Source organism: Tamandua tetradactyla, chromosome 18 (genome assembly GCF_023851605.1).
Source record: "Tamandua tetradactyla isolate mTamTet1 chromosome 18, mTamTet1.pri, whole genome shotgun sequence".
Lineage (NCBI taxonomy): Eukaryota > Metazoa > Chordata > Mammalia > Pilosa > Myrmecophagidae > Tamandua > Tamandua tetradactyla.
In genome coordinates this window covers 7700876-7717820 of record NC_135344.1, presented here as the reverse complement: position 1 = coordinate 7717820, position 16945 = coordinate 7700876, and the positions used below count along the sequence as shown (strand labels likewise).

General features: G+C 36.3%; 1 protein-coding gene across 10 annotated transcripts in view; it reads left to right on the top strand.

The window, feature by feature from the left end:
• The window catches only part of ZNF407 (zinc finger protein 407), a 530790-nt gene that overhangs the window by 178614 nt on the left and 335231 nt on the right, over positions 1 to 16945 (top strand). The window lies entirely within an intron of this gene.

Here is a 16945-nt window from a genome sequence, read left to right as displayed (position 1 = left end):
CCAATCTCTGCTTTTGGTTGGAATGTTTAATCAGGTATCTTTAATGATTACTGTTCTAGTTTGCTAGCTGCGGGAATGCAACACACCAGAGACGGATTGGCTTTTAATAAAAGGGGGTTTATTTTGTTGGTTCTTCAGAGGAAAGGCAGCTAACTTTCCACTGAGGTTCTTTCTTACGTGGAAGGCACAGAGTGGTCTCTGCTTGTCTTCTCTCCAGGCCCCTGGGTTCCAACAACTTTCCCCAGGGTGACTTCTTTCTGCATCTCCAAAGGCCTGGACTGAGCTGCTAGTGCTGAGATGAGGAATGCTGAGCTGCTTAGCAGCGCTACGTTGCAATCTCTCATTTAAGCACCAGCAAATTAAGTCAAACGTCACTCATTGCAGCAGACACGCCTCCTAGCTGACTGCAGATGTAATTGGCAACAGATGAGGTTCACGTACCGTTGGCTTATGTCCGCAGCAACAAGACTAGGTATGCTCACCTGGCCAAGTTGACAACTGAATCTAACTAACACAATTACTGATAAAGTAGGAATTGTATATGCTCTTTTGCTATTTGTTTTCAAAGTTTTTAATGCGTTTTTCCCCTTTTTATTTTTCCATTACTGCCTTCTTTTTTTTTTTTTTTAACATGGGCAGGCACCGGGAATCGAACCCGGGTCCTCTGGCATCGCAGGCAAGCATTCTTGCCTGTTGAGCCACCATGGCCCGCCCCATTACTGCCTTCTTTTGGGTTAAATAGATTTTTTGCATTAAATGGGTCTTTTCTTGTGTATCTTTTAAATTCCCTTTTCAATTATTTATTTATTTATTTTCTTGGTTTTTGACTCTGTAAATTACAGGTGATATCTTAAATTATAACAGTCTAGTCAGAAGGATGAGTAAAGACTTAAATTCAATATTACGCAAAAATTTTGCTCCCTACATGGTTTCATTCCTTCCTTCCTCATTTGTACTATAATTGTCATACAGATTACCTCTTTATCTTTGTATGTCTATCCATGCAGATTTATAATTATTGCTTTATGCAGTTGTCTATTTATCCGTTTGGAGAAAAAAAAGATTACAGACAAAAGATATATTAATTCTGTCTTTTATATTGACCTATGTGATTACTTCTGCTGGTGCTTCACTTGGACTCTATCCTTTCATTTCAGTCTGAAAGACTACCTTTAGTATTTCTTATACAGCATGTCTTCTAGTGACAAATTCCCTTAGCTTCTTTTTTTTCTTGGCATGCCTTAATATCTCTTGTTTGGATTATAGTTTTATTGGATATAGAATTTTTAGCTAATACAATTTGAGGAAGGTTTGTAGTTTATATATGTTATACCAACTCTTGCCTTCCTCTTAATTACTATAAGAACTCCAAAGCTTAACAAATCAAAAAAGAAAAAAGATATAATAAAGAGCTTCTTCTTTCTGTAGGATTGTATAATGCCTGAAATGTTAATAATTTTCTAAAAAAAATGTTTCGTGATTAGTGCCTTGTGAAATGGCCTGACTTTGTAAAAGTTGTCTTTAGCCTGACTTAAAAAGATTTGAGAAATTTTCACATATGGTAAAATACACATATTTACAGTGAACAGTTTGATGAGTTGTGAACCGTATATTCATTCACCCATTAAGCCATCATTGCAAACAAGATAATGAGCATACCATTTCTGCTAAAAATTTCCATGTTTTCTTTGGTTATCTTTCCATCCTGCCCTTCCCTTCCTACTCCAAGCAGTCAATGATCTGCTTTCTTTCACTGATATTTAGTTTGCATATTCTGGAATTTCATATTAATGAAATGATACAGTATGTAGTCCTTCTTGTCAGGCCTCTTTTGCTCCACATACCTATTTGAGATTCTTCTGTGTTGTATCATGCATTGATTCTTTATTTCCTTTTATTGCCAAATAGAAGTATAGTATTTATCGATTTCTTTATCCATTCATCTTTTGATGAACATTTGGAGTGTTTCAGTTTTTGGATGTGTCAGAGTAAACTGCTATGAAAATCTGTGTGCAAGTCTTTGCATGCACATATCCCATCATTTCTCAACTGTCTAGTAGTAGAATTATTAGATCATATGGCAGTATGTATATGTATAACTATTTAATAAACTGCCAATCAGTTTTCCAGAGTAGTAGTACCTTTTTTCATCCCCACCAGTATTCCACATACCCATCAACATTTGGTATAGTCAATCTTCTTAATTTTAGACATTTTATATATGTAGTGGTATCTCATGAGCATCTTTTTTTTAATTAATTAAAGAAAAAAAGAAATTAACACAACATTTAGAAATCATTCCATTCTACATATGCAATCAGTAATTAACATCATCACATAGATGCATGATCATCATTTCTTAGTACATTTGCATCAATTTATGAAAAGAACTAGCAAAACAACAAAAAGATATAGAATGTTAATATAGAGAAAAAAATAATAATAATAGTAAAAAAAAAAGAAAAGGAAAAAGAAAAAAAAAAGACAAACAAACGAACAGACAGACCAAAAAAAAAATCCTATAGCTCAGATGCAGCTTCATTCAGTGTTTTAACATGATTACTTTACAATTAGGTATTATTGTGCTGTCCATTTTTGAGTTTTTGTATCTAGTCCTGTTGCACAGTCTGTATCCCTTCAGCTCCACTAATCCATTATCTTACCCTGTTTCTAACTCCTGCTGGACTCTGTTACCAATGACATATTCCAAGTTTATTCTCAAATGTCGGTTCACATTAGTGGGACCATACAGTATTTGTCCTTTAGTTTTTGGCTAGACTCACTCAGCATAATGTTCTCTAGGTCCATCCATGTTATTACATGCTTCATAAGTTTATTCTGTCTTAAAGCTGCATAATATTCCATTGTATGTATATACCACAGTTTGTTTAGCCACTCGTCTGTTGATGGACATTTTGGCTGTTTCCATCTCTTTGCAATTGTAAATAATGCTGCTATAAACATTGGTGTGCAAATGTCCGTTTGTGTCTTTGCCCTTAAGTCCTTTGAGTAGATACCTAGCAATGGTATTGCTGGGTCGTATGGCAATTCTATATTCAGCTTATTGAGGAACCGCCAAACTGCCTTCCAGCACTTGTCATTTTCTGTTTTGTTGATAATGGCCATTCTGGTGGGTGTGAGATGATATCTCATTGTGGTTTTGATTTGCATTTCTCTAATGGCCAGGGACATTGAGCATCTCTTCATGTGCCTTTTGGCCATTTGTATTTCCTCTTCTGAGAGGTGTCTGTTCAAGTCTTTTTCCCATTTTGTAATTGGGTTTGCTGTCTTTTTCTTGTTGAGTTGGACAATCTCTTTATAAATTCTGGATACTAGACCTTTATCTGATATGTCATTTCCAAATATTGTCTCCCATTGTGTAGGCTGTCTTTCTACTTTCTTGATGAAGTTTTTTGATGCACAAAAGTGTTTAATTTTGAGGAGCTCCCATTTATTTATTTCCTTCTTCAGTGCTCATGAGCATCTTTTCATGAGATTTGTTTGCCATCTATATATCTTATTTGTTGAAGGGTTTATTGAAGTATTTTACCCATTTTTAATTGGGTTATGCATTTCCTTTTTATTGGGTTCCAAGGTTTATTTATTCTAGGCATAAGAATATATATGATATGCAAATATTTTTTCCTAATCCGTGGCTTGTCTTTTTTATAAATTTTGATATTGTCTAATTATGTTTTTTTTTATTGTGTTTTGGTGTGGTATTTAAGAAATGTTTGTGTTAACTAAAGGTTGAAGAGATTTTCTTCTCTTATGTTTGCATTTAGGTCTGTGATCCATCCTCAGTTAAATTTGTACCTATGGTGAGTCTGAAGGTGGTTTTTGTTACTCTGTATCAAATCTGCCTTTAATATTGTCCACTGACTATTTTTGTCTCTCACATTATAATTTTTATCTCTAGAACTTTCATTTGTGTCTTTTTAATATCTTTCACCTCTCTGCTTTTCTTTTTAATCAAATTATATGCATTTATGAGAACTGTTCTAATGTCATGATGTGCTGATTTTAGCAGCTATGTCAGTTCTGTGTTGGTTTCAGTTGGTTTCCTGATATGTATCATATGATTCTCTCTGATTTTTCCTTCTAGCTGCTCCAGAATATATATTAAATATTAATACTTTAATATTAATATATTCAATATTTTTTATCATCACAATTGACTTTTTTTTTCTTTTTCTTTTTTGTGAAAAATAACATGTATACAAAAAAGCAACACATTTCAAAGCACAGCACAACAAGTAGAACAGATTTCAGAGTTTGGCGTAGGTTACAATTCCACAATTTTAGATTTTTGCTTCTAGCTGTTCTAAGATATTGGAGATTAAAAGAGATATCAGTTTTTGATTCAGCATTCATATTCATTTGTTAATTAAATCCTATCTTCTCTGTATAACTCCACCATCACCTTTGATCTTTCCATCCCTTTCTTGAGGAGTATTTGGGTTATGACCATTCTAACTTTTTCATGTTGGAAGTGTCTGTCACTAATATGGGGTAAGGAGATGGAACTATCTGATGTTCCATTAGCCTAGAGGCTGGGCCCTCTAGGCTTCAGGACTTACCTGGCCCAGGAACCCATCTAGAGGTTGTAGGTTTCTGGAAAGTTACTCTAGGGCATGGAAATTTCGTATAATCTTATGTATGTCCTAGATGTTCTTTAGAATTGGCTGGAATGGTCTTGGTTGGGGTTTGGCAGGTTATGATAGGTAACAAGGGCTAACTGAAGCTTGCATAAGAGCAACCTCCAGAGTAGCCTCTCAGCTCTATTTGGAGTCGGTCAGCCACTGATACTTTATTAGTTACACTTCTTTTCTCCATTTTGGTCAGGATGGAATTGTTGATCCAACGGTGCCAGGGCCGGAGTAATCCCTGGGAGTCATCTCCCATGCTGCCAGGGAGACTTTCACCCCTGATGTCATGTCCCACATAAGGAGAAGGGCAATGATTTCACTTGCAGAGTTGGGCTTAGAGAGAGAGAGAGACAGAGAGAGAGAGGCCATATATGAGCAACAAAAGAGTACTACCTCCAGAAGTAAGTCTTAGGCATACCTATAGGTAGACCAAGCTGCTCTGTTACATACATAAGCTTCACAAGAGCAAGCCCCACAATCAAGGGCGTGGCCTATTAATTTGGGTGTTCCTAAGGTTTGACACATTATCAGGGGATTCCCTGATGGTAAAGTTTAACAGTTCAATATTTTTTCTTCCATCCCTCAAGGGACTTCACATCGTTGCATGCCTCATGACTTCATTCCTTTCTAGTAGCAGCACAACATTCAATCATATGTATACAACATTGTTTGTCAGTCTACTTCTCAGTCAGTGCATCCTTCAGCCACCTGCATTCATCAGGCATCATGTATAATGCCAAAGTCCATAGTCTATCAACCCTTTCAATTTTAAATTATTTCATTGTTCCCAATAAACACACCCTCACCAAATACTAAACCTCCTCTTAACCCTTGTTCTTCCCCCCATTATTTACCTCTGCTGTTGCTGTGGTAGTACTGATGTTTTCCTGTTAAACATAGCCCATAGCATGCAATAGCAGTTTTAACCCTGTACCCTGGACTAAAATGCTCTTTGTACATGAATCATACCTTGGAAGTAGTGCTTGCAACAACTAATTTATATTTCTAGTGTTAACCAGTGGGACACAGGTCTATACAGCCCCTTTCAATCTTGTTCACCTTCGATATGGTAATATTACTTATAGACCCACTAGAGTATCACCTTCATTTCTGTCGATTCCCTTACATCAGAGTTCAGCCTCATTAGCTAAACGTTCATACACCTCTAGCTTCTATGTACCTCTAAGTCCCCTATATTCTGTATTATAAACCTCTGATTTTACCTTTACCATGGACATAAAAGTGAAGTCGTACAGTATCTATCCTTTTATGTCTGGCATATTTCTCTCAGCATGTCCTCAAGTTTCATCCATCTTGTCATGTACTTTAGGACATCATTTCATCTTACTGCTGCATAATATTTTATCATATGTATATAACACATTTTGTTAATCCACTTGTCTGTTGATGGGCATTTGTTTTGTTTCCATCTTTTGGTGATTGTGAATAATGCTTCTGTGAATATCAGTATGCAAATGTCTGTTTGTGTCATTGCTTTCAGCTCTTCTGGATATACGCCAAGTAGTGCAATTGTTGGGCCATAGGGCAGCTCAATATTTAGTTTCTTAAGGAACCATCAAACTGTCTTCCATAATGGCTGTACCGTTATGCATTCCCACCAGCAGTGCATAAATGTCCCAGTTTTTCCACATCCTCTCCAATGTTTATAGTTTCCTATTTGTTTAATGGCAGCTATTCTTGTGGGTGTGAGGTTGTGTCTTATTGTAGTCTTGATCTATATTTCCCTTATAGCCAATGAAAATGAACATCTCTTCGTGTGCTTTTTATGTCATCTGTATTTGTCAAAAAGATGAAGAGGTAGCTAACTCAATGGGAGAAAATATTTGGAAATCACAATGGAGAAAGTTTTGATCCCATGTAATATTAAAGAAATCATACAACTCAACAACAAAAGAACAAACAACCCGATTATTAAATGTACTAAAGATATGAACAGGCATTTTTTTCTGAAGAGGTATATGTTTGAGCTTTGTTTTGGTATGCTGTTAGTTTACTTGAAAAATAATTTTGGTTTTGTGTCTTACTTTTAAGAGCAGGGCCTAAGATTAGTTGTTTTCCACTCCTGGTGTAGACCCTCCTTGTGTCCCAGACTGTCCAGTTTGGTGGGATCACTTCTGTCCTTTGCCTTGTGTGAGCCCTGAAACTTTGGGTAGTTTCCTCACACATGTAACTTGGTCAGTGCTTAGTGGAATACTCCGAGTATATCATCTGCAGATCTCTGGAATGTGCATTCTACAGACCTCTTCTCTCTTCTACCCTCTCTGTCAATGGAGCTGCCTGTTCTTTATGTCCTTTCATCTGTGTCTCCTTCATTCAGGGTGTCTCCGCATCTCCAGGTGGGTTTCCATACCTCTTCACAGAGGTTACTGTTTTTCTTTGCCTTATGTCCCATATCTTAAAAATGGTTTGTTTCATATATTTTGTCAATATTTTTGGTTGTTTGAAGTAGGTAGATAAATCTTGTTGCTGTTACTTCATCTCATAAATTCTGAATCAATCAAGATTCAACCAGAGATATAGAACCACTCTGATAAATAAATAAATAAATAAAACTATATGTATTGTAACTGTGCGCATCATCTGTGTGTGCGCACGTGTGTGTGCATGTGTTTTTGGAGTTACACAGTTGTAGGAACTTTCTAACCAGGCTCTGTAGGCTCTTGTTGCATCTGATACTGGAGCTTCAAGTCCTTAGGGCAGGAAGTTAAGAAGTGAGGAAGAATGTAAAATAAGGAGAACAACAACAAATGAACCCTCAAGCATGAACAAGAGCCTAGGAGGACAGACTGAATGCCTTGTTTTCATTGCCTCTGATGTTGATAATGTTGGTTTCTTGCAGAAACTTATTCCCTCCTCCATTTAGATGACCTTACACATTTGTTTCAGGAGTTGGAGAAAGTGATGCAGTAAACTAGGATTGCAGGACTGGTGTGCGTTACATGTTTGCTTCACTTCTGTCCTCCAAATGTCACTCAAAAATCTCTTTTGTGGGTTTCCCTAACTGGACCCATACAAGGAAGAGAATTCTGGGAAATGTAGTTTGGCCTATTGAAGGTGACATGTTCCCATACCACCATGGTTTTGTCACCTTTATACCCATTTACACCTTAAACCGTATTTTCACTCTCTAATGAAAGAAAATAACATTATGCTTCTGCTTAACATAATACATGTAATACTTAATATAATAAAAAATACCTTTTTCCCTGAAAAGGATATGTTAACCCCTTTTTTGTTTTTTGCTGATATTAATTTTTCTCCTTGCTAATTCACATTCCTTCTCTGCTATCTTAGAAATTAAACAATGAAATTATAAAGGAAACTACAGGTAGTATATCTACTTTTAGATGATAAGGTGATTAGAAAGGGAAGAAAATAATCCTGGCTTTATTATCATTTAAAACATCCTCAATGTTTCTCTTTCATTTGGTTCACTGAATTCATTTTACTGTGAATTGCTATAGGAAAGTGCTTTAGCCAGAACTCTTATTAATTGACACCTCTGCATCTCTCCAGTGCAGCAGTAATCGGTGGTGCTCATAATCTCCCTGAAACAGTGCAGGCTTCTGAAATGCCCGCTGAGACATTAAACAAAGATTCAGTTCTCTTCTATAAAGTTTTGTTTAAAGGCATTCTATTGTATTCTACTTTTTTGCATAATTATATTCTATGATTGATATTTATCTTAACTGTATAAGAAACTTGATGCCCAATTCAGAGCACCCCTTTATCTACATATCTCACGGGGTGTGCTCGTGTTAGATGAGTCCAACAGCAGACTGCACCATTGTGGAGTCACTGTTCAGGGTGCTTATTTATAAATATCTCAATGAATATTGGTTGGAGAAATGTATTGAATGTGTATGACCAGGAGTGTCAAGTCATTTTCACGTAATTTGCAATGTTAATTTTGCGCTTACCAAATGATATTTAAAAAGCAAAACATTAAAAGTGTTTAATTCTAAAATTCTCCTTGAGCCATAAGTACCTGTACTGTTTGTAGAAATACATTACAAATAATGTATTGTAAAGGCTCAACACATTACAATTGCCAGCACTTTAGTGGAATTTACCAAATGTTGTTTCTAACTGATTTTCAGACCACATGGGAGTTTTTGAGCCTACCTACAGCCTCCTAGTTCCATTCCCATTGCTTCTTAGACAAGATTAGAACTGGTAGCTGGTCACTCCTTGCCCTTGGCATCTTTTGCATACAAGTTATGTTCTGTCTCAAGTTGGATAAAAAAATCAGGGAAGAAATTTGAAGACAAATTACACATTATAGTGGAAATTCCTTTTTTAGTGGGTTGATTGATCAGTGTTTTACTCTTTGCCATAAACACGCTCATGTATTTTACTCCAGCATATTTAATCAATAAGGACGATACTGGAATTGTATCGTTGGTTAGGAGAGAGTCTCAGTAAAATAATAGCAATAATTTAACTAGCCTTACAACATTTCATGTAATATGCTAAGCTCTTTAGGCTTCTGAAGACTGTATGTAGATATATTTTCCTCTATCCATTGCTATCCCAATTTCAACGTGGCCCTGATTCTTCATTTGTAAAATGGGATGACAGTATTGTCTATCTATCAAAATTGTTTTGATGTTCAATCACATAGCCCATGTTAAGCATTTATTACCCTATTTGGCACAGAGTATTCTCTTACTAAGTTGGACATTTCTAGTACTATGTCCTTTGTAATCCCTGCGTAGTTGTATAAGCAGGGCTCTGAACTGAGCTCCAGATGACTGGTTGACACTTTGGTGCTATTGCTGCTGCCTTTTCCTCCTGCTGCTAGACCCCTCCTCCCCGCCATCCTCACTGTGAAATCTGCTCGCATTTGTAGAGGCCTGCTGTACTCCAGGCATGGTGTGGTCAGCCCTGGCTATAGGTCATGCCATTTGATCTTCCCGTCTGCACATGGGGGAGGAAGGAGGAAGGAAGGAGGGAGGATGTTGGCTTTTAGTCATCAATGAAGCAAGATAGTCTGAGGTCTGGTTGACTTCAGCACTTCTGGTGGAGCCTCAGTGGTACTATATTATGGAATACCACATGTCATTTCTTATACAATGCACACTTGGGTTTGTATTTTAATTTCGGTTGAGTATATTAATACTTTTCATTCTCACAGTATTTAACATTAACACAATGTCCCACCATTGTTTTGCCACCTTCAAAAAGATAGAGGTAGCTTTAGGCAATGTGTGGTTTCTCTAACAGATTTGTAATTGCCTACAGTGAGTATGACTTACGATCATTGTCTTTATGTCTTACTCTTCTTTTTTATTACAACATAGCCATTCATAAACAAGGCTAGCCTTGTTTGTTTTTGAGCCCCCTTTGGAGTATCATTTCATTGCTTATTGTAATCCTCATTTTATAGTCTATCACTAAAATAATTGTTTAATTCTTTTTTTATTTTAACGTTTTAATTATCAGTAGTTTTGTGGGTTTTTTCCCCGCCTATTAGTGTTGCTGCCTTAGTCAAGTTCGTAACCACTGTTAATTGGCAGACCCTAGATCAGACCCAGGTTCTTGGACTCTTGATGTCAGCATTTTCTCACTGTGCTGGTACCTTTGCTGTTTCTCAAACACTGAAATAAGATTCACTATCTTCATTGATTTCCTTAGTTAGTTTTTATTAGTAGTTCTTTTAATAGCAAGTGACCTTTTGTTTTAAAAAAATTGCAGACACTTTTGAACTAAGAATTAATGTAAGAATGATAATATGTGAGATGGAGAGGGGCAGGAGCATTTAGCGATTAAGTGTAGTATGTGTGCTTTGGACAGCTTATGTGCAGATCCTGACTCTGCCGTTTATTAGCTGCGCAACCTTGGGTGAGTTACTTAATGTACGTGTCCCTTAGGTTTCTCATCTGTGAAGTGGGCTGTCATAAAAGTTAAATAAGTTGGTAATAGAAAGTGCTCAGAGCAGTGCTGGCCTTTTCTTTCCCTTCAAAATAAAACCAAAAACCTAGTAGGTAATTGCTTTTGCTGTTAAGGATGTGATTAATATTTGGTAGTCTACAATGTAGTATTAAGTTCTTTAGGGACTACTTTATTATTTAATGTTCTGAGAATAGTAATAGTTACATCTGTTGTGGCCCTTATTAGGTTAGAATGGATTTACTTCTGAGCTAAAGCAGTACTGACTTGCTAAATGTCCCTTCCCTGTTTTGTATAGCTTATGAAATTGCACATGGTTTGTGCTTGTGTGTGTGCATTTGTACATTAGCATACGTGTGTGCTTGTTTGTGCATGTGTGATATTATCTCTTAGGCAGTACTTAATGATTGCTCTAGCTCATATCTAAAAGTTAACTGCTTTGTTTCCATAAAAGAATACTTTCTGCCATGAGTTGCAAGACTTAAAAAAGTTTTTGTTCTTAGGATAACAAAAGAAGTTTTGTTCTGTTTCTTTAAGGGGATTTTTAGTAAATCAGTGGTTTTTATTTCTGTGAAAAAGCAAAACCATCTTAGAAAATAATAATTACAATTTTAAAGGATTAAAGTGTTATTAGATGTTTTTGAAGCAAGCTGCTTTATAGAAAGCTACAAGAATATATTTCAAATCTGTAAGTAGGGGTCCTCTGTGAAATTACTAATAAAAAGGTGATAGCATTCAAATAAAGTGTGTCATAATATCTATAAGAAACAATTATGAACAATTTAATTTTGGCCTAGCAATGATTTGATAAAAGTGAAAAATATATACCTGTGAAGTATAATTTAAAATTTGTTAACTTCCAAATTTTGGAGTAAAAATCTCAAATAATCATAGTTTTTTTCATATGTGTAAGGTACGTTTTTGACAGACTTGAATGCCTTTGAAATTCAGGTTTTTCTGCATTGTTCTCTTAAGTTAGTATGTTTATTAGTAGGTAAGGAAATCGATGAAACAAATACTTTTCTGAAGTCCTGGGTAGAAAATGTAAATGGGAACCTGATCATGTGTTTTTAAGGATGATGCATAACGTATTTTATTACATGTAAATATAGGTATAGTGTATAAATTGAAGTTTTAATCTTCATTTAGATTTTGCTTTACATTGTATTTTCCCATAAATTTTACTTTTTTAATAACAAGTACTAGTATGCCCTTGATTTCTGACACTTTGCGGGTAAGATATATATTTTATCTTTTTTTTTTTTTTGAGCTTTTTACTTTTAAATAAAGTCAAATTTACAGGAAAGTTGCATAAAGAATACAAACACCATACTTAGAACTTACACCATACCCAGATCCACTGATTTCAACATTTTGCCGCATTTGCTCTCCTTCCATCCCTCTAACAACCCATCATACATCTACCTCTACTTTCTGTTTCCCACCCTACTTCCTCCCTTTGTCTCTTCCTCTCTGCCTCGCATTCCTCCGTCTGACTGTCCGTCAGTCCATCCATCCATTCATTCATCCATCCATTTCTTGAACATTTGAGAGCAGGTGCACCCATCATTATTTGGACACATAATATTTATGATTCCTTATATATTTACAGGATCCAAAACTATTCACTTATGTAATCACATGCAATGCAGTTATCAAGTTTAGGAAATTTGACATTGATGTAAAGCTTACATTTTATGGTCCAATTTTTTTTATATGTCCCAATGACATTCCTCTGAGCCTTTTGTTATCCAAAAATATTTATTTTAACTTGAGTTTGTTTATAATATCAGTGTGATCTATTTCAGTTGGCTATTGTTTACTTTTGATCCATAAATACCTTTATATCTGAGCATAATTGTTCTTGATAACTGTTTCACAGATCATTAATTTTTAGTCTTTTTATAATAAATATTTCATATTGAGCACTTTCCTCATCCCAGTAAAGAGAATCTCTATTTTATAAACTGTTCAATTTGTCATTCATTAGTTTTGAAATATTCATTTAGAAAATTACTTAGTATTATAATGATTTTATTTGAGAATGCTTTTATTTCTACAGCGTTTTCTGTTTTCTTTTCCTTGTTTCCATGAGGGCATAATCTTCTTCTGTTCCTGGAGGGGAGCTCTGCACAAAGCTTACCAAGCATTCCTCCCACTTTGATTTTCTGCTCCTTTGCTACATGTTCTTGAGAAAAGTCAAGGTCACTTATTTTCTCTGAGTCCCAGTTCTCTCCTCTTTCAAGTAGAGCTGATAATGCCTGCACTGCTTACCCAATCAGTTGTGAGGCTCATTGGAGGAAATATTTTAAAATGCTGTGTAAACTTGTAAGCATCTTGCCAGTTTTTGCCTTTTATTTATTTTTTTAACTTTTACTGTAGAAAAATCAAAAGATAAATAATATGACTTAAATTCCTGAAAAGGGTAATTTGGTGGTATGTGCTTTTGTTCTTGTATATGTTTATATGTTTGTATATGTGTCAGTTTATAAAAATACACATACACATATAAATGGGATTGTATTCATATGATATATTTGTCTTTTTTAGATTTAATATTAAGTCACAAACATTTTTCTGTACTTTTTGATATACAAGATTCTGCCATAATCCTACCACTATTATTGAGCATGCAGGTTGTTTTCATTATTTTGTTTGTAATGCAAATTTTTGCCTTCATTTCAGATTCTTTCTTTAGCGTGTGTTCTGCTCTAGTTTGCTAGCTGCCGGAATGCAATATACTAGAAACAGAATGGCTTTTAAAAAGGGGGAATGTAGTAAGTTGCTAGTTTATAGTTCTAAGGCCGAGAAAATGTCCCAATTAAAACAAGTCTATATAAGTGTCCAGTCTAAGGCATCCAAGGAAAGATACCTTTGGTTCAAGAAGGCCAACGAAGTTCAGGGTTTCTCTCCCAAGTGAGAAGGCACATGGCGAACACAGTCACAGTTTATCTCTCGACTGGAAGGGCACATGGCGAGCAAGGCATCATCTGCTAGCCTTCTCTCCTAGCTTCCTGTTTCATGAAGCTCCCCGGGAGGCATTTTCCTTCTTCATTTCCAAAGGTTGCTGGCTTGTGGCTCTCTGCTTCTTGTGGCTATGTCATTCTTCTCTGCTCTCTCTGAATCTCTTTCTTTCTCCAAAATGTTTCCTCTTTTATACAACTTCAGAAACTAATCAAGACCCACCCAAATGGGTGGAGACATGCTGTTGCCTAGTCCAGTTTAACAGCCGCTCTTGATTAAATCACACCTCCAAGGAGATGATCTGATTACTGTTTCAAGCATACAGTATTGAATAGGGATTATTCTGCCTTTATGAAATGGAATTTGGATAAAAACATGGCTTTTCTAGGGGACATATATCCTTTCAAACCAGCACATTCCACCCTCTGGACCCTAAAAAAAACATGTTTTCCCCATATACAGAATACATTAATTCCATTATCAGAAAACTTTAAAAGCATTTCGATAACAATCAAATGCAGTACAGGTTAAAACCAGTACCAAATCTCATCAAAATTAGGTATAAGCATGTTCTGTGCTCAGGCAAATTTTCCTCTGTCTCTGGACCTTTGAAAACTCATAACAAGTTATTTGCTGCCAACATACAAAGGAGGAACAGTCATAGGATATATATATGCATTTCCATAGGGAGGAAGGATCACAGGGGTCACTGGATCCATACAGTTTCGAAAACCTGCATGGCAAAGTCCATTAGGTTTCAAAGTCTGAGTGTCATTTATCTTCGGGGCTTCTGAAAGCAGCAACCCCCACCCTTTCCAAAGACCTTCGCAGAGGCTGCCTCTCTCCAAATGCAACTTTGGGGAACATTGGGGAGACCACCGTTTTCTTGGCTCTACCCTCTCCAAGCATTGGGGCTGTATGGGCTCTCTGCCATCTCCGGGGCACACACTCAACCGCACCATGTGGTGGCAGCTAGGCTCTCCCCAACCCCCAAGGAATGTACTGCACCCTCTCCAAGGCCTGAGGTGACATGACTTTTCCACGGCAAGGAGAGGAAGGCCCATCCTCTGCCTTCGGGGCAAACTCACCTTCTTCATGGGCTTGGGTGTGTCCACTGTCCTGGCCCAAGGCTTTTTTACTTCAGACCTCAGCTTCCACGGCTTTGCCTCTGAAGTTATTTTTCCTCCAGTATGTCCTTTCTCTGTCCTTCTCAGTCTCGACTGGCAATGGTTCTCTTTATACAGGTTCCACAACACTCTTGTTGGTTTTATTTGAAGTAGCCTTGGATCATGCCCATCAGGCATAAGGAGTTTCCACAAATCGTAGTGATAAATATGAACTACGACCACGTGATCAATTACAGAAATGAGGACTGTAATGCTATTTTGTTCATGTTGTAAGATATCAAGTTTAAGAATGATTATTACCCAAGGACTTGCACCCTATTCTGAAGAGATTTAATGTGTTTCCAGTTATATGTAGGACAGTTGAGTATTGTTAGGTGAAAGAAAAAATGTGTGTTTTGTTGTTTCTTTATTTAGAGATTAGGTATGATTTAAGGTGATACATATAGCTGCCAAATTGAAAAGGGGTGGACTGTCATGGTCAGGTTCATGTGTCAACTTGGCCAAGTGGTGGTACCTGTTTGTCTGCTTGGGCAAGTGCTGGCCTGTCTGTTGTGATGAGGACATTTCACAGAATTAAATCTTGATTGCGTCAGCTGCACCCATAGCTGATTCCATTTGTGGTCCACCAAGGGGAGTGATTCTGCAGTGAGTGATGCTTAATTTAATCACTGGAAGCCTTTTAAGGAGGATTCAGAGGACACAGGCTCTTCTTCCTGCTTTGGCTGGCAAGCCTCTCCTGTGGAGTTTGGCTAGACCCTCCATTGGAATCGTCGGCTTCACAGCCTGCCCTGCAGATTTTGGACTCGGTGTTCTCACAGTCACTTGAGACACTTTAATAAATTTTATATTTGTGGGTGTTCCCTGCTAATTCTCTTTCTCTGGAGAACCCTAACTAATACAGGGTGTATTCCAACAATTGAAATAACTGTTTCACAATGACTATTGAAAACTATCATTAGCTTGTTAAAAGACTTGATACTTTATTCATTTCAGAAAGAAGCCATGAAAGGCTTATGAGAGAATGGTAGGACCATATTAATAGAAAGTTTATCTAAGGTTGGTGAGTTGGATGTGGTGGAATGGAGAGTGCATTGAAGACCATAGCATGCGGAAATAATGGTATGAACTAGTTTAATTATAATAGAATGAGAAAAGTAAGGTCTTGATGGGGGGAATTTTTTTTTTATTAATTAAAAAAATTAACAAAACATTTAGAAATCATTCCATTCTACATGTACAATCAGTAATTCTTAATATCATCATATAGTTGCATATTCATCATTTCTTAGTACATTTGCATCGATTTAGAAAAAGAAATAAAAAGACAACAGAATAAGAATTAAAACAATAATAGAGAGAAAAAAAAACCTATACCTCACATGCAGCTTCATTCAATGTTTTAACATAATTGCATTACAATTAGGTAGTACTGTGCTGTCCATTTCTGAGTTTTTATATCCAGTCCTGTTGCACAGTCTGTATCCCTTCAGCTCCAATTACCCCTTCTCTCTTTTTTTTTAATTAGCGTAAAAAATGAAATTAACCCAACATTTAGAAATTATACCATTCTACATATGCAATCAGTAATTCTTAACATCATCACATAGATGCATGATCATCGTTTCTTAGTACATTTGCATCGGTTTAGAAGAACTAGCAACACAACAGAAAAAGATATAGAATGTTAATATAGAGAAAAAAATAAAAGTAATAATAGTAAAAACAAAACAAAACAAAAACCTATAGCTCAGATGCAGTTTCATTCAGTGTTTTAACATGATTACTTTACAATTAGGTATTATTGTGCTGTCCATTTTTGAGTTTTTGTATCTAGTCCTGTTGCACAGTCTGTATCCCTTCAGCTCCAATTGCCCATCATCTTACCCTGTTTCTACCTCCTGCTGGACTCGGTTACCAATGACATATTCCAAATTTATTCTCGAATGTCCGTTCACATCAGTGGGACCATACAGTATTTGTCCTTTAGTTTTTGGCTAGACTCACTTAGCATAATGTTCTCTAGGTCCATCCATGTTATTACATGCTTCATAAGTTTATCCTGTCTTAAAGCTGCATAGTATTCCATCGTATGTATATACCACAGTTTGTTTAGCCACTCTTCTGTTGATGGAGATTTTGACTGTTTCCATCTCTTTGCAATTGTAAATAACGCTGCTATAAACATTGGTGTGCAAATGTCCGTTTGTGTCTTTGCCCTTAAGTCCTTTGAGTAGATTCCCAGCAATGTTATTGCTGGGTTGTATGGCAATTCTATATTCAGCTTTTTGAGGA